Raw genomic sequence first — 24564 nt, 5'->3', positions numbered from 1 at the left:
TCATTTTGTGTTTTTTTTTTGATAATTTTGTGTCTTTTTTGGTCATTTTGTGTTTTTTTTTGATAATTTTGTGTCTTTTTTAATAATTTTGTGTCTTTTTTAATAATTTTGTGTCTTTTTTAATAATTTTGTGTCTTTTTTGGTCATTTTGTGTTTTTTTAAATAATTTTGTGTCTTTTTTGATAATTTTGTGTCTTTTTAAATAATTTTGTGTCTTTTTTTAACAATTTTGTGTCTATTTTGGTCATTTTGTGTCTTTTTGGATAATTTTGTGTCTTTTTTACATTCTGACCTGGAACCCGTTTTCATCCCCAGCTGAGCCTGGACAGTAATCTCCTGCTCTCAGCAGCGTTTCTCTGTATATGGGAGTGAATATTTATAATATGTATGTGTGAGTTCTGTAGAATACATTTACTGATAAATGTGTTATCAAATCTCTGCTCTCTGAACATTCAGGTAGCAGCTGCTCGTTTCCAGCATCGCCCCTCACCATTTAATTAACGTTAATTCTTTGAGAATGTTGATTAAAGGCCAAAAATAAACCTGAGCTCAGCATCATTTGTGACGGAGGAACTCAGAAACACCAACAGAGACACGAATTCACACAAAAAGTGTGAAATCCTGCAAAATGTGGCATGTGACGAGACGTTTTTAATGCTGCAAAATGTTATATTTGGCCACAAAACTCACTTCCTCAAGGTGAGACACTGAAGCAATTATACTAAGGCTCGACAGCTTTTACTGTCAAATGAAATAATCCATCGAAAGCTGCAAAATAAATGTGATAATGAAGGTAATTTGTTGATTTTTCACCACAGATCGAGTGTGCCAATAAGCCAGACAAAGCAACAAAAAATCAGCCAATGCATGATTAAAATCTTTACATTTTGTTTCATTTTTCTAGAAAGAAAGTATCCAGATAAGGTAATAAGAACAGAATTAGAAGGTAAAAGGAATTTTAAAAAAAAGTAAAGAAGTAAAGATTAGTAAGATTAGATGAGATTCTTCATTTTCATGTTATGTCTTTTTTAAGTAATTTAATATTTCTTCAGTCATTTTGTGTCTTTTTTAATAATTGTGTTTCCTTTTTTAAATAATTTTGTGTCTTTTTAAAATAATTTTGTGTCTTTTTAAAATAATTTTGTGTCTTTTTTAAATAATATTGTGTCTTTTTTAGTAATTTTGTGTCTTATTTTTGCTAATTTTGTGTCATTTTGTGTCTTTTTTGGTAATTTTGTTTCTTTTTTAAGTAACTTAGTTTTTTTTCTGTCATTTTGTGTCTTTTTTAAATAATATTGTGTCTTTTTGTTAATTTTGTGTCATTTTTAAATAAGATTGTGTCTTTTTGTTAATTTTGTGTCATTTTTAAATAAGATTGTGTCTTTTTTTAGTAATTTAGTGTCTTATTTTTGCTAATTTTGTGTCTTTTTTGTGTGTAATTTTGTGTCATTTTTAAATGATATTGTGTCTTTTTTGGTAATTTTGTGTAATTTTGTGTCTTTTTTTGGACATTTTGAGTCTTTTTTAAACAATTTAGTGTCTTATTTTTGCTAATTTTGTGTCTTTTTTGGTAATTCTGTGTCTTTTTTGGTAATTTGCTCTGAGTCTTGGTGTTTTTATCTAACCTCAGCTGAACTTATTAGGGTCGGACGGCTTCTCATCCACTTCCAAACACATCCGTCTTCTCTAATGACTTCACCTACTGGGACTGGTTTTGGACAGGCGAGGCGATCGGAGCGCCCGGGGAAAAGATGGAAGGATTCAGTGAGAAGAAACCAGGAGGGAAAGAGAAGGAGAGATGGTGAGAAGGAGAGGAAGGTGTGGGAAACACCTCGGTGCAGCCAGAAGATGAAGAACCACAGGAAGAAGAGAAACATAACAGAATACAGACGAGACAATGAGACAGAACCACTCACACCAGCACAGACGTTTTACCTCTTTTTAAATAATATTCTGTCTTTAGTAATTTAGTGTCTTATTTTAGTCACTTTGTGTCTATTTTTTGGTCATTTTGTGTCTTTTTTTATATATAATTTTGTGTCTTTTTTGGTAATTCTGTGTCTTTTTTTGGTCATTTTGTTTCTTTTTTTAAGTAATTTAGTTTTTTTCCGTCATTTTGTGTCTTTTTTAATAATTGTGTTTCTTTTTTTAAATAATATTGTGTCTTTTTGGGTCATTTTGTGTCATTTTTAATAATATTGTGTCTTTTTTGGTGATTCTGTGTCTTTTTTTGGTCATTTTGTTTCTTTTTTAAGTAATTTAGTTTTTTCTGTCATTTTGTGTCTTTTTTAAAAAATATTGTGTCTTTTTTGGTCATTTTGTGTCATTTTGTGTCTTTTTTAATAATACTGTGTCTTTTTTAGTAATTTAGTGTCTTATTTTTGCTAATTTTGTCTCTTTTTTGGTAATTTTGAGTCTTTTTTAATTAATTTAGTTTTTTTCTGTCATTTTGTGTGTCTTTCTCAATAATTGTGTTTCTTTTTTAAATAAAATTGTGTCTTTTTTCATAATTTTGGGTCTTTTTTAAATAATTTTGGGTCTTTTTTAAACAGTATTGCGTCTTTTTTGTAATTTAGTGTCTTATTTTTGCTAATTTTGTGTCTTTTTAAAATAATTCTGTGTCTTTTTTAAAAAATTTCCTTTCTTTTTTAAGTAATTTAGTTTTTTTCTGTCATTTTGTGTCTTTTTTTAAATAATTGTGTGTCTTTTTTAAATAATATTGTGTCTTTTTTGGTAATTTTGTCTCTTCTTTAAATAATGTTGTTATACTATCACTAGAGGAAGAAGCAGGTGGTGAGGATGAAAAGAAAATAATAAAGAATACAGACGAGACAAAAGGCTGCAGAACAATGAGACAGAAGCACTCCCAGCAGCAGAGACGCACCAGTCATTTCTCAGAATTTGTGGTATTTTTCTTCTGGGAAATAGAAAGGAGACATTCAGACCCGTCTCCAGTTATTCCTGCTGGGAAAAACACACTTCACTCATACTAGTGTGTGTCTGCTCTCCAACAGCGGGGCGTCAAAGTGTTCTTTCTAAAGATATGAAAGATTTCTGCGAGTGAAACTTTTGCAGACAAGAAGAAGAAGAAGAGGCAACATCCTGCTCTCATCAGAGTGAAACTAGAGCCAACAGCTGCTGAATACAACTTGTACAAGCAGAGCTACATAAAAAAAAAGGCACAAAGTTTGAGAACACAAAGATATGTTTAAGAAAAAGGGAGACGGAGAGGAGACAGACTGCTCTCATTCACTCCTACGGACTATTTAGACCATGGGTCTCAACCTCGTTCTTACTATGAAGAGTAAGAAAGGTAATAGGTAACACAGTGGTAACTTACTATTTTTCATTTTATGTTATTTTCTTATTGTTATTTTTATTTTTATTTTTTATTTATTTATTATTTATTTATTTACTTTTATTTTTATTTTTATTTTTTATTTATTTATTTATTTATTTTTTTTTATTTTTTATTTTTTTATTTTTATTTTTATTTATTTTTTTATTTTTTTATTTTTTTTTTATTTTGTTGTATTCCTTGTCTGCGTGCTGTGCTGTTTGTTTGTTTTTTCCCCCCCTTTTTTGTGGTTTTTCATGTGAGTGCTTTATGTGGGAAATAAAATTTTAAAAAAAATAAAATAAAAAAGAAATGTAACCAATCCGCTGCTAATTCATGTTAGCATTAACTGGAGCATTAACTGATGTTAGTTTTGGCAAAAAACAAAAACAAAATGTATCTTTCTGACCTCAGAAAACTGAGCAGCGACTCCTTGGAGTGTCTGTTAGTCCAACCAAACACTGAACAAGACATTTAATGAACAAAACGTTCAAATAAACTGTCATTAAGTGAAAATACAGTGAAAGGGTCAAAGTTATGAGACCAAACCGCTAAACATCCTTTTTTATATCTAATGTTATATATAACTTTATTGACACGTTGCCGTGGATACGCATTGTTCTGCTTCACTCCTGATGACGGCTCGCCTTGTCATTTTGTATCTTTTTTGTCATTTTGTCTTTTTTGTCATTTTGTCTTTTTTTGGTCATTTTGTGTCTTTTTTGTCATTTTGTCTTTTTTGTAATTTTGTGTCTTTTTTGTCATTTTGTCTTTTTTGTCATTTTGTATATTTTTTGTCATTTTGTGTCTTTTTTTAGTCATTTCGTATATTTTTTGTAATGTTGTGTCTTTTTTGTCATTTTGTGTCTTTTTTTAGTCATTTTGTGTCTTTTTTTAATCATTTTGTGTCTTTTTTGTCATTTTGTGTCTTTTTTTAGTCATTTTGTGTCTTTTTTTAATCATTTTGTGTCTTTTTTTAAATTATTTTGTGTCTTTTTTTGTCATTTTGTGTCTTTTTTGTCATTTTGTGTCTTTTTTGTCATTTTGTGTCTTTTTTTTTGTCATTTGTGTCTTTTTTTTATAATTTTGTATATTTTTATGTCTTTTCTTTTGGTCATTTGTGTCTTTTTTTTAGTCATTTTGTGTCTTTTTTTTGGTCATTTTGTGTCTTTTTTTGGTGATGATTTCAAAGTTCTGGAAAAGTCCCATGATGCATTGCGACACTCCCACATGTATTCTGATGCATTTCATTGGCCAAGAGACCGAAAATAGGTGGAAAAATCTACAAATACTACAAACACTAAATGACCCAAAAAATTACCCAGAAAATCATAAAAAACATCTATATATCTATATAACGTTATATATAACTTTATTGACACGTTGCCGTGGATACGCATTGTTCTGCTTCTCTCCTGATGACGGCTCTCCTTGTCAGTGACCTGTCAATCAAAGGTAGCCCCGCCCCAAATCATACGATTCTTTATCTCCTATTTTCTTCTAAATGGGGCCATTATTAGAACTATTGACATCAGATTGTCTTGAAGAAGATTTTTTACTAGTGATTGAGACCATATTTGTCCTGAAAAACATTTCTGAGGTAATAAATCAAGTGACAAGTTTTGAAATGAATGGACTCAAATGCTTTTGCAGCCAAACTTAGCACCCCCTACTGGAATTTTCGGTGGATTGCAGGCTTAATGCACTTCCTGGTTGGCCTCCCTGCTCAGACCAGGAGGTTGCCGCCTGGTTTAAAGATGTTTTAGTCCTGTTGGTTGGTTCCAGTAATGTGTCTTGTCCTCTCTGCATCATTAGACTCTCTGAGGCTGCAGGTTTGGATCAACTCCTGTTGTTTTTCATCTTATCAAGATGATGAAATATGAATGTCTTTTAATCTCGTCTGCAGGCTCTTTCAGTTGTTTATTATCTTTAGTTTGAAACAGAAACGGAGGAGTGAAGGCTGCAGGAGACTCTATAATCAGGGTTCAGACACTTTAAATTAAGCTTTTTCAGTATCTTCCACCTGCTGTAAATCACATGTTTTAGATGAGTTCTTACATACTGAAAGGGCAGATTTCACTGAACCATAGCAACAGAGATGGTGTTATACTTTTTTCCATGACTGTACTTTTGGTCATTTTTACATCTATTGTTGGTCATTTTTTGTCTTTTTTGGTCATTTTTATATCTATTTTGGTCATTTTTTGTCTTTTTTGGTCATTTTTATATCTATTTTGGTCATTTTTTTTCATTTTTGGTCATTTTTACATCTATTGTTGGTCAGTTTGTGTCTTTTTTGGTCATTTTTACATATATTTCTGGTCATTCTGTATGTTTTTTGGTCATTTTTACATCTATTGTTGGTCAGGAGGAACGGTCTTCATTTCAGATCGGCTACTCATTATTTTTTACATTGATCATGTGATTATCTATGTCTATAGATTGATATAGTCAGATTGCAAGAGAAATACAGTAAGAAATACATGCATGTACAAGCATTTTATCCAAAATCCACTAACAGCACTTTTTAAACCTTGAAAATACAACATTTAAACTCAAGCATTTTCAAGGATTTCAAGCAGCCGTACCAACCCTCTATCAGCCTTGTTTATTAGCAGCTGGCGGTGTGGTGATTCCAGGGTTAAAACAACACTTTCCCTCTGATAAATACGCCCTGAGAGTCAGAATCTCCTTCAACAAACAGAGCTGATTCTCCTCAGAGCCCTCAGTAAACAGTAGCTGCTGGCGGAGACACTGAGGGTTAACAGCTGATGCAGAGCAGCATTACATTTTTACATCTATTTTTGGTCAGTTTGTGTATTTTTGGTCATTTTACATCTATTTTTGGTCAATTTGTTTCTATTTTGATAATTTTGTGTCTTCTTTGAAAATTTTGTGTCTTCTTTGGTAATTTTGTGTCTTTTTTGGTCATTTTACTTTTATTTTGGGTCAATTTGTTTCTATTTTGATAATTTTGTGTCTTTTTTGGTAATTTTGTGTCTTTTTTTGGTAATTTTGTGTCTTTTTTGGTCATTTTACATTTATTTTTGGTCAATTTGTTTCTATTTTGATAATTTTGTGTCTTTTTTGGTCAGTTTGTGTCTTTTTTGGTAATTTTGTGTCTATTTTGGTCATTTTACATCTATTTTTGGTCAATTTGTTTCTATTACGATAATTTTGTGTCTTTTTTGGTAATTTTGTGTCTATTTTGGTCATTTTACATCTATTTTTGGTCAATTTGTTTCTATTTCGATAATTTTGTGTCTTTTCTTGGTCAGCATTAATACAGAGCTGCTTTAAATAAAGTCAGGCTTCTCTCATCTCGTTATATCAGGAACATATTGGTTTTTCCTCCTTTCCTCTCCTCACGTTGTGTTGTATTTCTTCTCTTTCATCTCTGTCTTCCTGTCCTCTTCACCTCTGTCATATTATATGTGTGTTTTATATGTTTTGGACGGGTTGATGGCAAATTTCAATTGTACTAGTACTTGTTACTAACCAGGACAAAAAAAATGCAGAATAATCTTTCAAATGTCCTGCAAAAATCAGTGAATGTTGGGCCAAACCAGGACAAAAAACATAGAAAATCTTGTTCTATGACTGTATAACTTTAGCTTCTGTTTATATATATATATATAAAATCCGACTTCTACTTCTTCTTTTCTGAATGTCAGAGGAAGTTTAAAGCATGAACTGTTTTTAATTTTTTTTAAAAAGACAAAAAACATCTCAAGAGAGCTTAAAAACTTTCAAAAGTTTTTTCAAATTTCGGTGTTTCCATCAAGCTTTTTGGTTATTTTGTGTCTTTTTTTTTTTTTTGTCATTTTGTGTCTTTGTGGTCATTTTGTGTCTTTTTGGTCATTTTGTGGGTTTTTTGGGGTCAATTTGTGTCTTTTTTTTTGTCATTTTGTGTCTTTTTTTAGTTATTTTGTGTCTTCTTTGGTAATTTTGTGGGGCTTTTTGGTCAGTTTGTGTCTTTTTTTTTGTCATTTTGTGTCTTTTTTTAGTTATTTTGTGTCTTCTTTGGTCATTTTGTGGGGCTTTTTGGTCATTTTGTGTCTTTTTTTTGTCATTTTGTCTTTTTTGGTCATTTTGTGGGGTTTTTTGGGTCAATTTGTGTCTTTTTTTGGTCATTTTGTGTCTTTTTTTGGTCATTTTGTGTCTTTTTTTAGTTATTTTGTGTCTTCTTTGGTAATTTTGTGGGGCTTTTTGGTCATTTTGTGTCTTTTTTTTGTCATTTTGTCTTTTTTGGTCATTTTGTGTCTTTTTTTAGTTATTTTGTGTCTTCTTTGGTAATTTTGTGGGGCTTTTTGGTCATTTTGTGTCTTTTTTTTTGTCATTTTGTGTCTTTTCCATCAAGTTTTTTTTCTCAAGAGAATCTCCAAAATGTTCAAAGACTGACTAAAATCTGCTTTAGCCTCAAAGTTATCAGTAACTTTAGCTGTAAATATAGCGCTAGAGAAAGTAAGATATGAAGAAGTTCATCCAGTTTCTATGATTCACTGTTGATTTTCTTGAAGCTGAAGTATTAAAGTTTGTCATTCATCTCAACAGGAAACTAATAAAGCCTCCAGTGACTCATAAAGTGACTCATTCCAGAGTATAAAGCTCAGGAAGCCACTTGTTTTCACCGGCTAAATTCCTGTGAAAATAAATGTCCGAGGTTAATGTTGGCCCGCTTTGTTGTGCGCCGTGTGGAATCAATCTGATGAAAGTAAAGTGTACCAGCATAATTACAGCCCAGTCTGCCTCTATTAGGTGTGAAATCTAAACGAGACGGAGAAGCAGCCAGAACACACTTTAATCCTTCGTCTTCCACATGAGAGAGCTCGGACACAAACACACCGGACTCTCGTCTCAACCAGTGGAGACACCGAGCGGAGCGTCCCTTTGAAGAGTGTGTGGGCGCTGGAGTGCACTCCTTTACTTCCAATGATTGGATTCCACTTCAGTTTTAAAAAGGTGTGCTTTGAAAACAGAGCCGACAGGTGCTGAAGTCAAGTTTCAAGCATTTTTCAAAGACTTCCCAGGTCCATTTACAAGCTTTTCCAGTATCTTCCACCTGTTGTAAATCACATGTTTTAGATGAGTTCTTACATACTAAAAGGGCAGATTTCACTGAACCATAGCAACAGAGATGGTGTTACACTTTTAGGAGTCTCATACTTTTTTCCATGACTGGACTTTTGGTCATTTTTACATCTATTTTTGGTCAGTTTGTGTCTTTTTTTGGTCATTTTTACATCTATTTTTGGTCATTTTGTTTCTATTTTGACAATTTGTGTCATTTTTGCATCTAGTTTTGGTCATTTTGTGTCTTTTTTTGGTCATTTTTACATCTTTTTGGTCATTTTTTGTCTTTTTTGGTCATTTTTACATCTACTTTTGGTCATTTTTGTCTTTTTGGTCATTTTGTGTCTTTTTTGGTCATTTTTACATCTATTTTTGGTAAATTTGTTACTATTTCGACAATTTTGTGTAATTTTTTGGTCATTTTTGCATCTATTTTTGGTAATTTTGTGCCTATATTGGTCATTTTTACATCTATTTTTGGTCAGTTTATGTCTTTTTTGTTCATTTTTACATCTATTTTTGTTCATTTTTGTCTTTTTGGTCATTTTGTGTCTTTTTTTGGTCATTTTTACATCTATTTTTGGTCAATTTGTGGGTTTTTTGGTCATGTTTACATCTATTTTTGGTCAGTTTGTTTTTATTTCGACAATTTTGTGTCATTTTTTGGTCATTTTTACATCTATGTTTGGTAATTTTGTGCCTATTTTGGACATTTTTACATCTATTTTTGGTCAGTTTATGTCTTTTTTGTTCATTTTTACATCTATTTTTGGTCAGTTTATGTCTTTTTTGTTCATTTTTACATCTATTTTTGGTCATTTTTCAGTCATTCAGAGTGTGAGAGCAGGAAGCCGTCTGCTACATGTCCACATGGAGTCCAAACCAGAGTCCTGTGATGCTCTGATCTAACCTGTGGCCTGTTTCACACCTGCTCTGTCAGGTTTTTTTTTTTTACTGAAATCACCTTAAAGTGAGAGATGAAAAGATAAAGATGCTGTTGGGAGTCGAGCCACGGCCGACTGGTATTTCAGAGGTGAGACGGTGAAGCAGAGGAAGAATCAATAACAGTAAAAACAAAGACTTTCAGCCAATTTACCCTCTGAACTCCCCAGAAACATACATTCGGTGCTCCTTCTTGGAGCTGAAATGGGGCTTTGGTTGTATTTTCTGCATCTTTTAGATGTGTTGACTGTAGAGGAGGCCTGTGGGGAGGAATTGTGTTTAAATCCTGTTGTTTTTCAGGATCTGTGGGTGCAGAACCATCCATCAACAGAACATCTTAACAGTGATAAATGAAGTCCGATCTTTGGGACTTTTCTTCTAAGAGTGCATGTACTGTTCTCTTTATGTGTTTTACTTCCAAAGTGTTAACATAAATAAATAAACAGTCAGCCAAACTCATTTTCAAGAGCCAGGAAGTGAGCGTGCTTGTGTTGTGTATTAATTTGACGATGTATTAAAATATCTGACATATAGCAGTTTAAATATGCATCAAACATATTTTGATAAACACACAGAAATCTGACCAGCAGTCAAAGTCTCTTTACAGGAAACTCCTGCTTGACTTAGATCAGAGCAGCTCTGATTTAGGAAATCCCACTGCAACATTTGGAACAATAACAGGAAAGCAAGAGACCTGACGCACGAACATCAGTTATAATAGCACCAGAAATTAGGAAAACTGGGACTCGCTGTTCGAACCAAGGTCTTTTTTGGTAATTTTGTGGGTTTTTTTTTTTTTATTTTTGTGTCTTTTTTTGGTAATTTTGTGTCTTTTTTAAGTAATGTAGTTTTTTTCTAATAATTTTGTGTCTTTTTTTTTTTTTTTTAGTAACTTTGTGTTTTTATGGTCATTTTGTGTCTTTTTTAAGTAATTCGATTTTTTTTCTGTCATTTTGTGTCTTTTTTTAGTAATTTTGTGTCTTTTTTTGGTCATTTTGATACTGCCTCCAGAGGCCCCCAGGTAATTTGAGTTTGATACCCCTGCTTTAAAGTCAGAGAAATTGAGCAGCTTTCGAGAGGACTGATAAAAACTAGCATGGGCAGTGGTGTCAAATGCTGAGCTGAGCTCCGAAAGAATCAGAATTGACACTTGACACGTCTGAGATCAATAACTGCTCATGATGTCGTTGTTAAGTTGATATTCAGCATGAATCCAGCTGATATGATGGGGATGTTATCGGTTCTGCAGGTGTCAGAGGATCACCAGAGTTATTATCATTAATCTTTTGGGGGAACATGAATGCCTAACCCCTAACCCTAAGAGTTTATAAAGAAAAAAGAAAGGGACCCAGGCAGCTACCTTGTGGAACGCCAAACAACAGCACACCAGAACTTTCTACCAGTGTTATTGGCTAAAAAACAATTTAAAGTCAACTGTAACCCTAACCCCTAACCCTAAGAGTTTATCAAGAAAAAAGAAAGGGACCCAGGCAGCTTCCTTGTGGAATGCCAAACAACAGCTCACCAGAACTTTCTACCAGTGTTATCGGCTAAAAAAACATCACCAGAGTTGTTATAATTAATCTTTTGGGGGGAACATGAATGCCTGTTTGAGTTCTGGTGAAAGGAAACATATTTTCCTCCCTGGTGTCCTCTAAAGTCTGAATCACTTTCACTTGAACTCTCTTTTTCCTTGTTGCTGTTGAATCTTTCAGTATCTCTTGCCTCATCGTCGTCCTCCTGGTGTTGCCCTTCGAGAGAGAGCAGAGAGAGACACACTTTATTTTAAATTGTGTGAGACAGATTGCAGAGTTACAGCGAGCTGCTCCCAGGTGGGAGTCCTGCAGAGCATACAGAGTGCATCGGGGAAGAAAAAGCCAAATATTTGCTCGCTGAGCAAACAGCAGAAAAAGTGACGCTTTGAATCCAAATGAAACATTTTGTTGTATCACTTCACTCTCTCATCTTTAATCTGTGTTTGACTTGTGCAAGAATGTAACTAAGTACATTTACTAAAGTATTGTACTCATATTACTCTTCTACAATTAGCTGACAGTTTTTAAATGGTGCTATATAGATAGATGATTATTATCATTATTATTATTAGGAAACAACAAAAAAGATGTAAAATGACCAATAAAAAGAGATACAATTACCAAAAAGAGACTTACTGACCAAAAATTTACATAAAATCACTAAAAAAGATATAAAATGACCAAAAAGTTACAGAAAGTTACCCAATAATAGACAGAATCAGCACAAAATGACCAAAAAAAGTCACAAAATGTCTACTTTTTTTCTGCATAAACCTCTTAAACAACTTCCGCCTTGCTCAAAACAACCAAATGTTTAAACATTTTTGGCATTTTAAACCTTTAAATGCCAGTTTGATTGAGAGAAAAAAGTTGCAGATTTGAGAGATTTAAAGTGACAAATGTGCGTGAAAAAAGTCGCAGATTTACGAGAAAAAAGTGGAAAAAAACAACCTTTTTCTCGCAGATTCACCACTTTAAATCTCATAAATCTGCAACTTTTTTTTCGCGTAGATTTGTTACGTTAATCTTGTAAACTTTTTTCTCCAAATATTACCCCCCACCCCCGGGTCTGTATGTTGTTGTTTTTTTACACATTCTGGCAGTATGTAATATCCTCCAATATTCTCTAGGGTTGAAATTTGTAATTTGCAAGTATTTCAATGAGAGCTATTGAGCTTATATGATATTTAGCACGAATCCAGATAATATGATGCATAAATACATCAGTACAAATAATCTAAAAATAAATTGGAATTATAAACATCATCATCATCTGCATAATGATTTCTGTTACTCGTGATACTTGAAAAGCGTTTTGATGCTTGAGTACGTGAAAGCAGGACTGAAGTAAAGTACCTGGTGGGAGTAGATGTATTTATGTGTGTACATGTATGTGTTTCCTGTGTGGTTAGTGTTTCCTCCTCAGAGCCCCGGGGAGCCTCACAGACCTTTAGCTGTAGCCGTCACAGTGGATTCATATTAACACTGGAGCTGCTGCTGCTAATCCTTCTGACGCCAGCAAGACACACACACACACACACACACACACACACACACACACACACACAGACACACACACAGACACACAGACACACACACACACACACACAGAGCAACACTTCTGACACCAGGACAGACTGTAGGCTGCCTACACCTGTAAGAGACACACACAGACACACAGAAACACCTTCTGACTCATTAATATTTCATGTTTCTACTCCCATACTAAGGAGAATCTGCAGTTTTCTGCCCCCACACTGATTTATATTCACACTCACACTTATATTTTTTACACAAATCCCCAAATAAAGAAAGATTAGTGAAATAAATGAATAAAATAATGAAGATGTAGCAAAGATATACTACAGGCAAAAAAAGTTTTGTCCATTTTTTAATCCTTTTCATGTCTTTTCATGTCTTTATAAGTCATTTTGTGTCTTTTTTAGTCATTTGTGTCTTTTGTGTCTTTTTTGTGTCTTTTTTGTGTCTTTTTTGGTTATATTGTGTCTTCTGCAGGGTTTTTTTGTCTTTCTGTCTTCTCATTTTGTGTCTTTTTTGGTCGTTTTGTGTCATATTTTAGTCATTTTGTGTCTTTTTTTAGTCATTTGTGTCTTTTGTGTCTTTTTTGTGTCTTTTTGTGTCTTTTTTTAGTCATTTGTGTCTTTTGTGTCTTTTTTGGTCATTTTGTGTCTTTTTTGGTTATTTTGTGTCTTCTGTGGGGTTTTTTGTCTTTCTGTCTTCTCATTTTGTGTCTTTTTTGGTCATTTTGTGTCATATTTTAGTCATTTTGTGTCCTTTTGTGTCTTTTTTTAGTCATTTTGTGTCTTTTTTGGGTCATTTTGTGTCTTTTTTTAGTTATTTTTTGTCTTTTTTGGTCATTTTGTGTAATTATTTGGTCATTTTGTGTCTTTTTTTGGTCATTTTGTGTATTTTTTTGTCCTTTAGTCCAACATAAAATGTGATTTTCAATCTTTTTTTTTTTAACTTTCAAAACATTATCATGCTCAGTACATTTTTTTACTTTTACTCATTAATATTTCATGTTTCTACTCCCATACTAAGGAGAATCTGATGTTTTCTGCCCCCACACTGATTTATATTCACACTCACACTTATATTTTTACACAAATCCCCAAATAAAGAAAGATTAGTGAAATTAATGAATAAAATAATGAAGATGTAGCAAAGATACACGACAGGCAAAAAGAAGTTTTGGAAGCAACTTAAATGCTTTCTTAACTCTATGGTCTTATTGGGCTATTTTGTCCATTTTTGAATCATTTTGTTGTCTTTTTGTGTATTTTGTGTCTATTTTGTGTCTATTTTGTGTCTTTTTTGTGTCTTTTTTGGTCATTTTGTGTCTTTTTTAGTTATTTTGTGTCTTTTTTTGGTCATTTTGTGTCTTTTTTTTGGTCAATTCTGTGTCTTCTGCATTTGAAAAAGTAATTTAAAAAAGTAATTTTAAAAAAAGCTCACTTGCTGTATAATTATGAGAAAATAAATTAAAAAGTTTTATTGTTTCAAAATGTCCAGAAACAGAAAAGTCCTCACTTGGTTGGGTAGCACCATGGTCCACTGTTGGTAATATAGGACTGTATGTGTGTGTGTGTGTGTGTGTGTGTGTGTGTGTGTGTGTGCAGACAACTGCGGCTCTATATACAGTAATTAAAATATAAAAATTTCTGTAGAAAAATTGTTGTTTTTTTTTTAAATTATGACTTTTCTGCCAGACTTTACATTAAATGCAAAAAGGTATTTAAAAAATTGTTTTTCTGTTAGAAAACAGAACGTTGACAATGTATTATTGCATATAATTCATCTGTAATTCAACATTTAAGACCATTAAACATTGAATAATATTGTAAGAAAAAAAGGATTAATTAGATTTCAACTTCCATTTTATGGTTCATAATTGTAGTAAAAGTAATTGTCTTTTTAAAATGGCATTAGCAGACAAAATTCCGTAATAATACAGTACATTTCTGTAAAATAACTCATTTTTTACAGCACAGTTGTTTCTAGCGTGAAACCAAGTAAAATAAAAAGTTAAACTTATTTGGACTTATGTGATGTGCTGAACTTCAGCAGATCAGAACCAGCGAACATTCAATCGAAAAAATGTTTTAAAATGCAGCCAGATCAGATTTATTGGCAGGTTTGTGTGCACTTAGTAGAAATTTGACTCTGGTTTTACTCTCAAATATACAGAAAAACAAATAATAAATATCAAAATATAGGAAAAAAGAAATGTGCACAGTCAGGATGGTGTGTGTGTGTTCTTGTACTTCCTACATAGTGAGGACCGGAACACGTTTTTAACCAACAGAGTGAGGACATTTTTGCAAAGTGAGGACATTTTGGCCGGTCCTCACTTCTTTAAAGGCTTTTTTTAGATTCCAGACTTTGTTTTAAGGGTTAAAGGTTACATGATAATGATAATTAGCTGAAACTGTATTGTGTGGTTACAAAACTAACTAAAATTATAGTGAAAATGTCCTTCGTTTTCGTCTTTGTCAACTTTTTTCATACATAATGAAGATGGATAAGACAAAGGAAATAAAGGCAAAATTTACTGTGACCTCTTTTAATCTCCCACCCAACAAATACCCCATTACAAAAAACTACAACTAATAAAAACTAAACTAAAACTAAAGCATTTAAAAAAAATAAATACTAAACTAAAACTAACACTAAAACTAATAAAAACTAAAGTAGCAAAAGAGCAATTTGTGTCTTTTTGGGTCATTTTATATCTTTTATACCTTTTTTTGCATAATGTCGTGTCTCCTATTCATTGTGTGTCCTTTTTTTGGTCAATTTGCATCTTTTTTTTGGTCAATTTGTGGCATTTTATATCTTTTATATCTTTTTTGCATAATTGCGTGTCTCTTATTAATTCTGTGTAATTTTTTTTGGTCATTTTGCGTCTTTTTTTGGTCAATTTCTGTCTTTTTTGGGTAATTTTGTGTCCTTTTTTGGTCAATTCGTGTCTTCAGTAGATTCCTGCACAGAGTCCTCAGTAATTGACAAGCTGCAGGTGGTTTCTGATGAGTTACTTCCTGTGTATCCAGGCCCTGCTCCTATTGGCTCCCTGCCTCTCCAGCTGGCCAATCACAACGGAGGAGACCCTTTAAAAATGGAGGACATCTTGGGCTTCATTCTCTCTTGGTTCTCCATGCATTCGCTGGCTTTGTCACAAAGTAAATCGGGTTCCCTGGACATTTACATTCACGTAGTTTACTTTCTGTTACTCCACTTGGTTTATTGGTTTATTGGTTTATTGGTTTATTGGTTCATTGGTTTATTGGTTTATTGGTTTATTGGATGTGCCACCATTGTATTGTTTTGAAAAGCCTTTTTTGTAGAGAAGTTAGTTCGGCCTTTTGTTTGTTTGTTTTTCTTCACAGCTAGTTCAGATCGGCCTTCTTTTGTTATATTTGTTTCAACTTTCTTTTGGCACAATCACTTGTCCCATCTTCCCAAACCTTAGTGTGTCTTTATTTTGTTGTTGTTAAAATAAATCAGAATTGTTCACATTACTTTTGACTTTGTTGATTTTCTGATTGTTGTGTTGTTGTCTGCTGGCTGGGTTTAGTCAGTGGACGTAAAGACTCCTTTGAGTGTTTGGCGCATATAAAACATAAAACGTGTCATTACACATACAAACGCTTCACTGCTGTAAAAACAAAAGTGTCATAAAATACATAGTTTCTACTTTTTGGGTAATTTTATGTCTTTTATTTGGTCTTTTATATCTTTTTTCCTATAATTTTGTGTCTTGTTTATTCATTTTGTCTTATTTGCATAATTTTGTGTCTTTTTGGGTAATTTTATCTCTTTAATTTGGTCTTTTATATCTTTTTCGCATTATTTTGTGTCTCATTAATTTTGTATCCTTGTTTTTCATTTTGCGTCTTTTTTGTCCATTTTGTGCCTTATTTGGTAAATTTGTGTCTTTTTGGGTCAATTTGTGTCTTTTATATCTTTTTTGCATAATTTTGTGTCTTTTATATCTTTTTTGCATAATTTTGTGTCTTTTTTGGGTCATTTTATGTCTTCTTTAGGTCATTTTAGTGTTTTATTTGGTCATTTTGCATCTTTTTTTGGTCAATTTGTGTCTTTTTTGTGTCATTTTGTGTCCTTTTTTGGTCATTTTGTGTCTTTTTTGGTCATTTTTGTGTCATTATAGGTCATTTTTGTGTCAATTTTGGACATTTTGCGCTTTTTTTGGTCAATTTGTGTCTTTTTGGGGTCATTTTGTGCCTTTTTTGGGTCAATTTGTGTCTTTTTAGGTCATTTTTGTGCTTTTTTTCCTTTTACATTTTGTGGTCATTTTGCTTATTTTTTGGTCAATTTCTGTCTTTTTTGTGTCTTTTTGTGTCCTTTTTGGTCATTTTTAGGTAAATTTTTGGTCTTTTGGGGTCATTTTATATCTTTTTTGCATAATTTCGTGTCTCTTATTAATTTTGTGTCCTTTTTTTAATGGTCATTTTGAGTCTTTTTTTGTGACTCAGTGCAGCAGTAATAAGTAGCATCAGTGTGGTCTTGATGCATTATTCATAGATGTGACACGACATCAGAGCGTCTCATCTCTGACAGATAACAGAGATCCTCTCAGTCTCAAACTACACTCCTTAATGACACACCAGCAGCCGACGCTGCGTATGAACACGGTTAAAGTGTTTTCTCTGCTTCCTTTCTCCCCTGAGAGCAGCTGAAGGACTCACCTCCTCCTCCTCCTCCTCCTCCTCCTCCTCCTCCTCCTCCTCCTCCTCCTCCTCATATGCATTCAGAGAATAAGAGCTGGAGGAGCTCTGCATCTCAATTCACATTTCACACCTTCTGGCTTCCATCAGAGCTGAAGGTGGAGGACTGAAACCACTTTTATTGAGAAGAGCTCAGAGAAGGAGAAGGAATAATCAGTCTGACGGGGTTCAGTTAAAGTTTTTATTCATATTAACCCATTTAGGCCTAAAACGGCTGTAAAAACTGCCTGTTAAACTCTGATTGGTGATTTTAAAATCAGCCCCTAAAACCTGAAGTAGTTTTCCTGTAAATCCAACAGAAGTGTTAACTCTTCTACTAAATAATAGATTTTTCAGCCTCTGTAGCAGATAGAAATGAAATTCATAAAGTATCTGAGAGCTTATAGCTGTTATATCTGAGCTCCCTCCGCTATAGTCGTCTCCACCATGATTTAAAAGTTCTGGAAAAGTATTTTTCTAGTCATTTTGTATCTTTTTTGTAATTTTGTCTTTTTGTCATTTTGTGTCTTTTTTTGTCATTTTGTATCTTTTTTGTCATTTTGTGTCTTTTTAGTCATTTTGTGTCTTTCTTTTGTCATTTTGTATCTTTTTTTAGTCATTTTGTATCTTTTTTGTCATTTTGTGTCTTTTTTTAATCATTTTGTGTCTTTTTTGTCATTTTGTGTCTTTTTTTTAATCATTTTGTGTCTTTTTTGTCATTTTGTGTCTTTTTAGTCATTTTGTGTCTTTTTTTAATCATTTTGTGTCTTTTTTTGTCATTTTGTGTCTTTTTTTTTGTCATTTTGTGTCTTTTTATGTTTTTTTTGGTGATGATTTCAAAGTTCTGGAAAAGTCCCATGATGCATTGCGACACTCCCACATGTATTCTGATGCATTTCATTGGCCAAGAGACCAAAAATAGGTGGAAAAAACTACAAATACTACAAACACTAAATGACCCAAAAAATTACCCAGAAAATCATAAAAAACATCTAGATATCTATATAACGTTATATATAACTTTATTGACACGTTGCCGTGGATACGCATTGTTCTGCTTCTCTCCTGATGACGGCTCGCCTTATTAGTGACCTGTCAATCAAAGGTAGCCCCGCCCCAAATCATACGATTCTTTATCTTCTATTTTCTTCTAAATGGGGCCATTATTAGAACTATTGACATCAGATTGTCTTGAAGAAGATTTTTTACTAGTGATTGAGACCATAGTGTTGTCCTGAAAAACATTTCTGAGCTAATAAATCAAGTGACAAGTTTTCTCATTCTGCATTGAAATGAATGGAACAAAATGCTTCTGCAGCTGTGAACGCCCCGTGCTGGAATCACTGCTCAGACCCGGAGGTTGCCGTCTGGTTTCAACTCTTTTTTGTTAGTTTTAATGTGGACATTGCATCGATTTTGAGAGCTTCTGCTTCAGTTCTGTTTTATCTGAGCCAATAACAATAATATTCTGATTCTGAGATTGGTCGTATGCTGCAAAAACAACAAGTCTTTCATGTGTGCAATCTGTTGGTTTGGAATGATTTCATTGCAATGTGAATATTTTTGCCAGGATATTTCTACATTTCAGTGATTTTGCTTCTGCTGAATTGCAGCAAAATCCAGCTTTTGAGTGAGTTTTGTGAACATTTTGTGGTTATTACAGTTCTGCAGGTGTCGGAGTGTGAATGAGGAAGAGTTTCAGTAAATCGTGGGCATTTAGTGTGAAAGCAGTGAGATGAGTCACCGTTTGGTCCACAGTGTGACCTCAGGTTTGATGAATGCAATCAAAAAAACACAAAATGAATAAATAAAAGTGTAAGCCATCTTTCAGAAAACCCAGTTGTGAGCTGCTGCAGAGCTGAATGAATGAATCAACGTCTCTGTGGAGTCCTTGGGGTGCCACCTGGCTCTTTCTCTCTCAAACACTCCTACCTGCTCTCATTTACATCCACTCATCATCATCATCATCATCATGTCTTCATCCTGCTGCAGATTGAAGCCTCCAACCTCTGGGATTCTACCTGCAAAAGTGTTCTTGTGATCGGGATGTACAGGTGGAAAAACACTGTTATTCTAAGACATTAAATGACCAAAAAAGACAAAAAAAATTACCCCAAAATCATAAAGGACCAAAATATGATGTAAAATGACCAAGTAAAGGCACAAAATTACCAAATAAAGACACAAAATTACCAAATAAAGACACAAAATCATCAAAAAGGATGTAAAAATGACCAAAATCACAACCAAAAATGCACAAAATTGCTAAAAAAGACACTAAATGACCAAAAAAGACACTGTTTTTCAGTGTGTTCAGTCAGTTTATCTCCAACTTTCTCTTCACTGCATGTTGTTTTTATCAAAGCATCCGTTTCCTCCAAGAATCAGACGAGTTTGTCCAGGTTTTTTATATGATTTTGGGGATTTTTAGAGTTCTAACAGTGATTAGACCTCTGCTCAGGTTGGAGCTGATGGAAATACACAAAGCTCCATAATAAGACAAGATTAGACTTTCCCCCAGCTTGGAGACTGGTTTCCACTCAAAAACGATAGTATAAGGCATTTGTACAGGCATTTTGTTACAACTATTAACCCTTAATAGGACTCATTGAAATATTTGCAAATTCCAGTCGCATATATAAGAGATTGAAAGTGATGAATCTGCAAGAAAAAAGTTGCTTTTTTTCCACTTTTTTCTTGTATATTCACCACTTGAATCTAGTAAATTTGCAACCTTTCTCTCGAAATATTACCCCCCTCCCCCAGACCAAGACCACATTACATAACACAAGGCTTAAACAGCAATAAAATTCTTACTGTGCTTGCCTCGCTTCACGATAGTACAACAATAACACACACACACACTAAAAAAGGTAGTTTAATGGTATTCATGTAAAACTGTCAGTTTCTGAACGGACTGAGAAGGTTTAATGATGCCAGTTTCCACATTTAGAGCCACAAAACAGACACCAGATGCAGAAATGAGGCAACAATGTGTCACTGTGTCATAATGATAAGAACAAGGAACAGATGAAATGTTTATGGGACGATCACTGCAGGGACATTTCCTCTAAAACGGTCCGCAGAACGGGTGATAAAAGCTAAACCGGGGCTGTAAAAGAGCCTCACCTGGTCCACAGCAACGTGAGATAAAGACACACACACACACACACACACACACTCACACACACACACACACAGAGACTCAGGGTCAAGAGTGTCAGTTGTAATATTGACGGAGAGAGCAGCGTCCTGCTGGACAAATAGACTCCTCCAGCCTTTGTTGTGGCGTAACCACGAGGTCAACAACAATCTCCAGAGCCTCTCCGCTGATTGGTTTGTCCTCGATTGCTCTTTGGACGGCTGTCCAAGAGATCTCGAGAAAATGAATCGCTTCAAAGCTTTTTAAAAGCACGGCACGCTGGACGGAGGAAACTCTGATAGAAACATCCACCGGTCTGAACACGCTCACATCCTCGTCTAGAGACCTCCAGCAGCAGGTTTTATACATTTAAATCAGAGTTTGTTCTCTTAATAGAAATTATCATAGAAATAGTTTGTTAAGAAGCTTTTTTTTCCCCAAGATGAGAGGAAGATGTGACAGTACTGATGTCATTACACACATACTACAAATCTGGTATGGGGGGAGATACTAAATTATTGAAAAAATGCACAAAATTATGAAAAAAAGACACTAAATTACCAAAAGAGGGAATATTAAAACAGAGTGAGGGCTTTTACCTAGGAGAATGTAAAAAAAAGATGTAAATGACACATAAAATGCATAAAATGACCATAAAAGACCAAAAAGAAATGTTTTTTTAACAAAATAGCCACAAGATTACAAAAAAGACATTTTTTAAAAAGATACCAAATTACTAAAAAATAATGTAAACATTTATCAAAAAGAAACTAAATTGCCAAAAAAGACACAAAAATTTCCCCAAAATCATAAAAGATCAAAATATGTTGTAAAATGATCAAATAAAGAAAGACACAAAATTAAAGACCAACTAAAGCCCTTGACACAAACATGACAAATAATACCACACAAAATTACCAAAAGACACCAAATGACCAAAAAACCCCACAAAATGACTAAAAAAGATGCAACATGGCCAAAAATATCTTAAAAATACCAAAAAAGACACAAACATGACAAAAAATACCACACAAAATTGCCAAAAGACACCAAATGATCAAAAAATACCTTAACAATTCCAAAAACCAAACAATCCAAAATTACTAACAAAAACATCCCAATGAATGAAAAAGACACTAAATGACAAAAAAGAAATACAATTATCAATTTTCTTTTTAAATGACCAAAAAAAAACCCTAAAAAATGACCAGAAAGACACAAAATGACCAACTAAAATCCCTCTCCTGTCCCCCATTAGATTATTGTTGGTGCCCCGTGCGAGGCCAAAGGTCAGCATGTGATTCAAACATCTCTTAACTTCCTGCATCAGGTTTTTACTGAACTATGTCACTTCCTGTTGTCACGTCGTCATGGTAACTACTTCACTTCACCATTTACATCATTTATTTACTCTTTAAACTGTCTTTTAGAGCCCAACCAGGAAGGTTTCTATCCTAAACCTAGCGCAGTGGCGCAGCCTAAATCTACAGGAACTGCTCTGAACTGTGTGCAGGTTCATAAAAATAGAGATTTGACTTTATTTGTGCGTTGCAGAAACATAATGAAAACATTTATTCCTTCTGACTGAGTTTCAACTTCAGGCAAGTAGTGGTAGGGCTGCTAATTTAGAAAACTCTCTACTCTTTGTTCTACTGTGCAAACTATATATACAGTCATGGAAAAAATGATTAGACCACCTTGTTTTCTTCATTTTCTTGTTCATTTTAATGCCTGGTACAACTAAAAGTACATTTGTTTGGACAAATATAATGATAACAACAATAACAGCTCATAAGAGTTCAATTTTAGAGCTGATATCTAGACATTTAACATGGTTTTATTCAATAAACTATGGAACATTTCTGAAGGAAACAATGGTCTAATATTTTTTTCTATGACTGTATGTACTCCCTTGTGTTATAACCTTAAATAATGTTGTTTTACTCAATTTTAAGGATATATTTGTATTCCTTCCGCAGTGAAAGCAATTGAAAATTAACTCTTTTGGCTCTTTTGGTTGTTTCTCTGATTTTTTCTCTGTTTATTTTGACTTTTTTCAGAGTTTCGCTCATACAAGTGTTCCAAGTAAAATTCTCCTAACCCATTTAACTGCCCAAAGCTGTCGTGAATCTCTTGTTTCAGTGGAGTTTTAATTACTGTCTGTACATCAGCATTAGATGGACATCAGCTCTTGTCGTTAATCAGTTGTTGATGAGTTTATTTTCTGTCTTGTGCGACTCTGTTGTTTTGTAATTGACTATTATTTACGTCATGCACCAATATTTGAATCTCCCGTCGGAGCTGATAATGGTGGCGGCGACCTCGCCGGGCCTGACGACGCCACGCTGAGATTTGACACAAATGAGAAAACGAGGCGGCCGGTTTGTCGGCGGTTTGGTCTGAGAGTCGAGTCTGCAGACTGTTGACCTCAATCTGAGCGTAATGGGGAGAAGATTGGTGTGAAAGAGCGAGCAGAGATGAGAAAGATGCTCGTCTGTTAGCGCGTCAAAACTCTGATGAACTAATGAAAACACACAAACACTCAACAGGCTGATAGAAAGTGGTGCTGAGCAGCAGCAGATTGCTCTGAAAGAGTGTGAATCACACAGTAAATACACACAAACTGGCTAGATTTGTGGAAAAAAAAGACATAAATGACACAAAAACTTGCATAAAATGACCATAAAAGACCAAAATGGAATATCCAATCAACAAAAGAGCCAAAAGATTACAAAAAAGACACAAAATTGCCCAAAAAAAAACACATGCAAAAAAAAAATAAAAGGTACTAAATTACAAAAAAAAACATATCAAGACACTACATTGCCAAAAAATAAACAAAAAATACCCCAAAAATCACAAAAGACCAGAATATGAGATGAGATGAGATTCAAGTTTATTGTCATTGAACAAAGTAACAAGTACTAGAACAACGAAATGACCATCAACCCGTCCAAACATATACATAAACATACATACAATATGACAAATAATAATAATAATAATAATAATACATTTTATTTGTAAAGCACTTTTCATAAAGAAATTTCAAAGTGTTACAGAAACCAGAAACACAATAAACAAAAGACTAAGAGAAAAATCCGACACGTTAAAATCAGCAGTAGATAAAAAAGACACAGGTAATAAAGTTGATTTTTAAGAGATTTAAGTGCAGAGACAATAATAAAAACATCCAGGGACAACCTAAATCCTCGCCTGAGTAAAAGTATAAGACAGTAGACCAGAGGAGAGGAGGCGAAGCAGGGGAGATAGAAAGGAGAGATAAATGTGACCACCTTCGTTGAGAGCCAAACGAGAAAAATGAACAAAATTAATAAAAAAAAGAAAGAAAAATTAAAACAGAGTGTGAGTCACACAGTAAATACTCACAGACTGGATTTGTCAGAAAAATGACATAAATGACCAAAAAAAGACAAAAAAAGACAAAAAAAAATACACAAAATAACCAAAAACATGACATAAATGACCAAAAACAGACCAAAAAGACCAAAAAATACACAAAATAACCAAAAAACATCACATTAATGACCAAAAACACACCAAAAAGACCAAAAATACACAAAATAACCAAAAAAGATGACATAAATGACCAAAAACAGACCAATGGGACCAAAAATACACAAAATAACCCAAAAAACATGACATAAATGACCAAAAACAGAACAAAAAGACCAAAAAAATACATAAAATGACCAAAAACAGACAAAAAATTACCAAAAAAGACGCAAATGACCAAATAATTCAGCATGTTTCCCTCTAAAGTTCTGCTTCAGAGTCCATGAGGACATCAGCTCTTGTCGTTAATCAGTTGCTGATGAGTTTATTTTCTGTGTTGACTATTATACACATTATTTACACACAGACTAGAATTGTTGATTTTTTTCATTGAACAATTTTCCATCACTGCAGCTTTCCGTTGCTTTCATCATGCCAACATATAAAACAAAACTATGTCTCATGTCCTTCCAAAGCAACACAAATAATCTGAAAAAACCTTTTAAAAATGATTCATACCGCCTTTTTTCTGATCAAGGTTGAATTATTGTCATTCTCCAACAAAGGTTGGTGTGACAGAATGCTTCTAAAGTTCTACAGCTTTTATGGTACACAGGAAGAAAATAGTTTTTATGTTGGAGAGAATGATGCTCTGTGTACATTTAGACACATTTAGAGTGTCCAAAAGCCAAAAAAAGACCAAAAAAAGACACAAAATGACTTAAAAAAGACACAAAAAGACACAAAATGACCAAAAAAAGATGCAAAATGACT

Source organism: Centropristis striata, chromosome 18 (assembly GCF_030273125.1).
Source record: "Centropristis striata isolate RG_2023a ecotype Rhode Island chromosome 18, C.striata_1.0, whole genome shotgun sequence".
Lineage (NCBI taxonomy): Eukaryota > Metazoa > Chordata > Actinopteri > Perciformes > Serranidae > Centropristis > Centropristis striata.
Note: the sequence above shows the minus strand (reverse complement) of the source record.